Source organism: Athene cunicularia, assembly GCF_003259725.1.
Source record: "Athene cunicularia isolate RWA chromosome 9 unlocalized genomic scaffold, athCun1 chr9_part1, whole genome shotgun sequence".
NCBI classification, from domain to species: domain Eukaryota; kingdom Metazoa; phylum Chordata; class Aves; order Strigiformes; family Strigidae; genus Athene; species Athene cunicularia.
In genome coordinates this window covers 25569759-25577652 of record NW_020799110.1, presented here as the reverse complement: position 1 = coordinate 25577652, position 7894 = coordinate 25569759, and positions in this window count along the sequence as shown.

Below are 7894 nucleotides of genomic sequence, written 5' to 3'. Positions count from 1 at the left end.
CACCCCCACCCCCCCCAGCACCAGGAAGGAGAAAGTAAAGCAAAAGGCTTGGGAATCAAGATAAGGACAGGAAAAAAACCATAAATTTAATACAGACACTAATACCACCACCACCATGTAACAGAGGAAGAGCGTGAGAATCATTACCACCTCCTGACAGCACCTTCCCCCATCCCTCGCTTCTTCCCAGGCTCAGCTTTGTTCCTGATATCTCTGCCTCCTCCCCACCAGTGGCACAGGGGGCAGGGAATGGGGGCTGCAGTCAGTCCTGACGCTTCCTCCACCTCGGGGAGGGGGAACTTCTGTCATTCCTCTCCTGCTCCAGCCTGGTCCCCCTCTTACAGGAGACAGTCCTCCACAAACCAGCTCTGACATGAGCCACTCCCACAGGTGTGTGGGTCACCCCCACGTGCTGCAATCCTCCCAGTGCTGAACGACAACAGCGGGGGCTTCTTCCCACAGGGTCCAGCCTCCTTGGGGCACAGTCACCTAGGTCGGTGTGGGGCCCCCACAGGCCGCAGATGGGCATCTGCCCCAGCACAGACCCCCATGGGTGGCGGTGGTGGGGCCCTGCTATCCTACCATGGGATACGAGGGTGTTAGGCACCAGCACACCTCCCCTCCTTCTCCTCTGTTCTTCCACTGACCTCAGTGTTCGCACAGATGTTCTTACAACTTCTCCTTGCTAGTCCCAGGTTCCCCTTCTTAAATACGTTACCACAGAGGCACAGCTAATTGGCCCTGGTGCCAAGGCGGGTCTGACTTGGAGCTGGGGGAGCTTTGAGAAGCTTCTCACAGGGGGCATTGCTGTAGCCCCCTCCCCTGCTACCAAAATCCCCGCCACTTACTCAAACCCAGGATACCCATTACACCTGAAGGAAAGGACACACAGGACACCTGATTCTTTTCACTTATGATAAACCTTGCAGTTAATGGGAAACTGGACAGCTGAGACTCTGCAAAAATGCATGCACATACATGACATTCTGTCTGCCTGCTCTGCTCTTTCAGTTTCCCTGATGGAAACAGGATTCTATTAAGATATTTCCAGAAAGGGTGCATGCTTTTATATATATTATTTTAAGACAGTAAGGCATCAAAACTAAATAAGCATTCATCTATAGTACTGCAGGCTACCCTTGTTAAATATTATAGCCCTTGAATGTGGTAAAATAACTCCTAAAGTGATTCATCAAAAAAAGAAAACCAAAGGTGATTCTAGCAGTTACATGCCTGTAATTTTCACGTTCCTTGTATTATAAATTAAGTTATTCTAATGAAGGTTAGAGTAATGAGCCATGTAATACAGTATGACAGAATCACACAAAACCAGCCCCAACGTGAGGAACAGCAAACTTTCAATCCTGCTTAAGTTCTGTGTTGTCAAGCATCTAGAAGTGACTTAATCAGTGACATTCACTGTATCATCTGAAAGCTGTCAATCAAGGCACTGCTCTGACCACAGAGTTCAAGTCAGAACTACACAATGTACAATTACAGATCACTGAGAAATCCTAGATGAACACCATTTTTCAGGCACACACTCCAGAGAGACCCATACTTCATGCCCATTAACTGGAAGGACATCAGGGATAAATTTAGCAAGTTAAGAGTTTTCAGATAGCAATTAAACAACTGGTGGTATTGTAGGGATGACTATAGCATGTACCGTGCTCTATAACCACAGAACCATATTAGACTATGCCAAAGGATCCATCTTGTACCAAATTCTGTCTCAAAGGAATGCCTAAGGAAGAGTGGAAACAGGGGAGGAACTTGTTGTAGGCCAGTATGCTTTCAACCTCCTACTGCTTCTACTTCAGAGAACTTCCCAAGTTGGATGCGACTTTGGTATGTAGTAATCTTTTCTGGGTTTTTTTCTGTGTACTTACCTGCTCATTGAACCTACCTTAACTCGTAGCATCAGCAGCTTCCTTGGCAATGAATTGGAAGCTGCCCTTCCACAGGCCCGCTGCTCAGCGCATCAAGAATCTGTTTGTTTGGATTATTGCTCCCATTAGCTTCATCTAATGTACCCTGCTTTTTGTACTGAAGGAGACAAATTGATTGGTATCCATCTTTGTCGTACTGTGCATAATTTTGGACTTACATCTTTTCTCCTCTCAGTCATTTCTTTTCAAGACTGAAAAGTCACAGCCAACTCAATTATTATTTGTAAGAAAACTGTTCCATGTCTTTAGGATAAGCTTTATTGCCCTTCTCTGAGCTGTTTCTGCTTTTATGAATGTTTTTGAGATGAGGGGATCCTTGCACAGTATCTAAGATAGAGATGAACAATGACTTTTTTTACATAGAGTGCCATACTGGTTTTTCTATTCCTTTACTAATCATCTAAAGGTGGTGTTTGTGGGTTGTTTGGTTTGGGGTTTTTTTTAATAGTAGCTAAATCAGTATGCATTTTCTAGTTACCTTGTCGTATCCTCTCAGCTTCAAGTCCATTTTTAGGAAATGATAACTTCACTTACTCTAATCATCAATCTGCTTATTCTGTAGTGACCATAAAAACCATCACACTCTTTTTAATGTTGTTTTAATTGTAGTAGCCACTAGACAGTTCTGAATCTGAAGGATATACTATTTAATAAAAAAAAGACAAGCAAAAGAAAATACCATCTTATTTCACACTTGCAGAACAGCTTTGAACTGTTTTGCTAAGAGTTCACTGGCGTCATTGGTAGAGCAAACAGTGCAGTTTTCCTTATTTGCAGGCCTTGGTGAGAAGGCAAAACAACTCTCTTTCAAAGTGGGGACTTTTTTTATTTGGGAATATGGACTGAATTATTCTCTCTAGGCTTACGCAATAAAGCTACTGAATCACTCACTATGGTCTACTCCTGCAGAGTCAGGTGAATTAAAACTCATGCAGATAGTATGACTAGGAACTTGTGAGTTACAGAGGTCACTTTCCAAGAAGGACTGAAAAAATGCTGCAAAAACTCTGTCAAAGACCACCCTGGATCACTACCAAATGAAGCTTAAAGCTAGCTCAGTAAACTGAAATTATTTTGGAGGAGCTTTGGACTCATCTGTTTGAAGATATATTCATAACTGAAATTCTGCAACATTTGGCTAGGAGATAAATACATTTGGCTAGAAAACGTGTGCACCTGGCATCCCTGCACTATACACGGTAGGCAACAGTGTAGCAGAGCCAGCAGCGAGGTGGGTACCCACCCCACAAAACTCATCATTCTCTCTACCTTTCCCCAATCCCAAAAGCCAATATTGGAGATGGATAAACAAGGAGGATCCTTTTGATATAATAGGTATTTTAAGAAACACACCTATTAAAGGACACTTCTTATGTCCTAGCAGAGAAATTCCTGCATAGGAAAAAGAACCTTAAATGATACAGTATTTCCTATTGACACATTGCTTACAATTTAAGTCTTCATAAACAAGACTATGAAGTAACTGAGTAAATATTACTACCAATGTGCCAAGATAGACAGGAAACCACAACTGCAGTTAAGTGACTCTTCTAATGAAATGGAAGGAATAAATGCTTAAAACATTACCTAAATTTGGTGATTTTGATTTCAAGAGGCTTGAGATGGTGTTAACCTCAAAGTGGACAGACACTGCACTGGTAAAAAGGCGATACACATTCCTGATTCTAACTGTCCAACTGCATGCCAACTTGTTTGTGACACAGGAATTCAGGTTAATTGTATTATTCAGTCTTGGATTGCTGCTGTTGGATTGATCTTGGCAGCTGTGGCAAGATTGCATTTTGCAGCCTACCATCTGCTAGAACGCAACTACATACAACTCATCTTTGTGGCATACTTTGATACGCTCTTCATGGGGCTTTAGACCATGCAAATAAAAACTCAGATAGAGACTGCCGCAAACTACTAAGTGGATTTCACATGAAATCATTTGACACTGGTATACAGGGAATTACCATATTATTGAATTTAACATCGATTTTAAGAACCCTTGCACATCTGGGATGTAGTTATCTCAAGGACTCTGCTAATCTGGACTGTTAGTAGAGGGAGAGGTCATCCAGGGACTCATCTTGATTTTAAGTGGGGAGAGCAGGAATTTGCAGTGGGCATTCTCACCCTCTACCTGCACGGCCTGGATGTGCTGCACTTCAAAACACTCAGCATCATTTTTTCTTCAAGGTTTTGGCCAAGCTAGATCAGTTGAGAGATGGAAAGGATTTCTGTGATCTGTATCTGTGCTATGCATTTATTTATGAATGGGACTAGAGTGGGGGAGGTGGTGAAAGGCCTTGCCACTATATAAAGTGATTGCAGTGTGAAGTAGCCACGCAGGTACATTTAGAGATAAAAAGAAAAAAAAATGCTAAGAAACATTTCCCCTAATCAAGGTTTCCTCTTAGAAACTTGTAGTAACCCAGCTCACAATGTGAACCTTCTCTCCAGCACATGCTGTACATAAAGGAGTTCCCCCCCATGACTTCATACCAATTACCTAGAAATAGTCATACAAGTAAAACCTCAATCCACTCATGCTCTTTGCAGTTGTGATTAGCATTTTCGTTTCAGAAGTTCTGAGTGACATTGCTTGCTTGGAATTCATTACTCAGTCTCCCTGCATAATGTCTGGAAACTCACTGCTAATATGTCAGGTTACATAGCGCCTTTATGCAGTGCCCAGGGCACCCTGCAGCTGCCTGCAGCTTCCCAGAAGATTGTCCATACACCACTACAGCTGGTCCATGAATGTTTACGGATAGATCACAACAGCCTGGTGAGGCCGTGGGACATTCTGAATGTCTGGTTTTGGGCTACAAGAAAAATACAGCTATTATTCCCAGTGGACACACAAAGCTTCAGGATGTCCAGATAGGTGTTTGTCTGTGGGTAGGTGGGGAGATGCTTTGCATACTTACAAAACAGTATTAGATACAACAAAAGTTACAGGAGCCTTTCTATCTTATAAAACAGAAATTTCAATTATAACAGAGGGATCAGTTCAGTTTACTTACCTGTGAAGTACCACCTCTGGTCTGAGGAACAAGTAATAAGGTAATAGTACAAGAAATACTTGTAGAATTGATTAGTCATGCTACTTCATCTTGTATGAATAAGACGAGCCTGAAGCTTGGGATGATCTTACTGAAAACGGAACTGCGCAGGAATTACTCATCAGAGGAGACACTTAGCAGCTCCTTCCCAGGGAGTGGAAGTCAGCACCCCATTGCCCCCCGCTCCATCCCAAGAGGCTGTCACAACACCTACTTGCATGGAAACCCACATCTCTTTTCCCACCACTACCAGCTCCTGCCATGCCTCGTCTTTTCTCTTGCTGTGTGACTGCATTGACCAGGTTTCATTTCTGTGATATAACTGATGTATAACTGGTAAAACCAAAACCAGAGGAGTACAGACACTTCCTATAATCACTGTCAAGAACACTAGAAAATGCAGCCAGGTGAAAGGAAGGAGAACAGCAGCACACATTTAGCATTTTAAGACTGACAGGATGGTAATACGACATTCTAGGTTCAGATGCATTTTAGAGGTTACTTTTACTTGCAACTCAAGTGGGAAATGGTTGCAGTGTTCACAGAGGCACAGGGCTGTGTGGGACCTGCAGCACATCACCATCAGCACCCCCTATTCCCAAAGATATGTTTTTCATTCTTCATCCCTGCTATAGTACTTGATTTTTTGGAATTATTTTTTCCATGGGTCTTTGGTTCAGTATGTTCCCTTTTCTGATCTAACACACACACCACCCCACACCACCCCCCAGTACTTAACAGCTTTCTACACAATTATTTGCCTTACATTGTCATGTCTTCATGACCTTTCTTCTCTACATTGTTTCTCAAGAGCTCTGCTTTAGTTAGCTGCCTGGTAAAGCCTTGGGTTTTCCTTGAATCTGTCTTGTGTCTAACTCTGAACAATGACGCTTTGAGGTAACATCTGCCTCTGTACCTTGTACAAAATGAATTATCCTGTCTGTGTTAAACTAATCCCAACAATAATAGTTCTGAGACATGTTTTTTAGTTGCACTTCACAACTGGAGTTGAAAGCTAAAAATAGTCAGCAGCAGTTTGAACAAGAATCACCCAGAAATTAAAGGTCCACAGATGTAACAAGACTAAAAAAATTCCACCAGTTTTTCTAATGAACAATTCTGCTGGAACCAACCTCACAATACAGAATCTATCAGATTCCTTTCTGCTTTTTTGCCATTTCCCTACTGAAAGTACTGCTTACCATCAGCATACATCAGCATTACTGCATTAGCTAGTATGGAACGTTACAACATACTTATATGACATCATGGCACATGACAAGCATCTGAATACACAATATCCCACCAACTGAGCTAAGAAGTTGTCAGTGTAAATTAACGTGTGTCACATTTACAATCGAAGAACATAATTTTTGGATTTTACTTTAAGTATTTTTGAAATACTTAAAAGCTTAGGGTCAATAATTTCTATCAGCTTTCAGAGGAGTTCAGAATCTAGGTTTCCTTAACTTTTGATTCTGTCTCAGTGTCACTACTGCACATTTTACCACCAGTTTGATAGTGGAATATAGAGGTAATGCTCCTTCCCAGAGGGAGCATCATTCATAATTTAGAAAGGAAAACTGCTAGCCAAATAGCATTTCTTGTGAAGCAGCATACTCTGCCTAAGTTTATGAACTGGGTATTTTCACTGGTCACTAACTAGGACAGCTAATCTGACAGGTACATGGGTATGTCCAAAATTCACTGACTTCTGCATGTCTTAAAAATGTACAAAATGTACATTCTGAGAAATACAGAAGCAAAGAACAAGGAAAAATGAGCACTGATTATAAATTTAAAATGGAAGAACAGTTGGTGAAAACTTGAATCAATTTAAATATGCATTAAAACGCTAATAAGACTTCAACTCCAGCATTTAATTGAGTGTGGAGTATTTCAATATTTTTTTCAAACCAAATGAAGAAAAAAAAAGAAGAATACACCCCTAAAATCAGTCTATTAAAAAAAAAATAACTTTTTCTGGTGTTTGACTAGTTAAAAAGTATTAAAGTTTACAACTGTCTCCATGCTCATAATATTCTGTGTGCTGATCCGTGAACAAGGTGACAAATGAAGCTAAATGTTCTAGAGAGTTCAACAAAGTCCAAAAAAACAGTATCATGAAACAACTGTGGACAAACAGGAAAGTCTAGCTTTTAAGATTCAATTAAAAATGTAATTGGTCAAAACTTTGACCTAGGGCAAAAACAGAATTGGTAATTCCAAACCGCTTAGAATGTCTAATAAAGCCAAAGAAGTGTAGAGAAACCAGTGTATATAAAAGCGGTAGATACTAGTGTTTGTAGGGAAGCTAACTACTGTGTGTAACTGTATCTATCAAAAAATACCTGAGTTCAGTAATTGGAAAGATACAGGACAAACCAAGCAGACGTACTCAATAAAAAGGGGAAAGAGCTTAATCTCATCTAGTCCACACACTTAGAAAATAGAAGGTTTTTAACAGAAGGATTTCAATAGCAGAAAACCAGTTATTATGATTCAGGCGAGGAGTTTCTGCAAATGCAGATGAACTATGTAGCAAACAAACCAGTTAAATCCATCTGTACCATGCTGTTTGCTAACACCTGTAGGAGTCATAAAGTTTTTGTTGTCTGCTTGCTTTACAAATGAAATTGATTAGGGTCCTTGCCGACTATTTTTACATTCTCCTGGAAAATTCTCTAGACTGCTAGATACAAGACACCTCAGCAGATTTCACAGGTCTGTCTGATACAAGAAAAATGCTGTGTTCCTTTGAGAGAGAACAAATGTGAATAGTGCACTGACACAAGGACAGACAATAGGAGTAATACCCCACATAGAGTCAGCAGGATTTCAGTGACACAGAAACTGGAAAACTGTAATAAG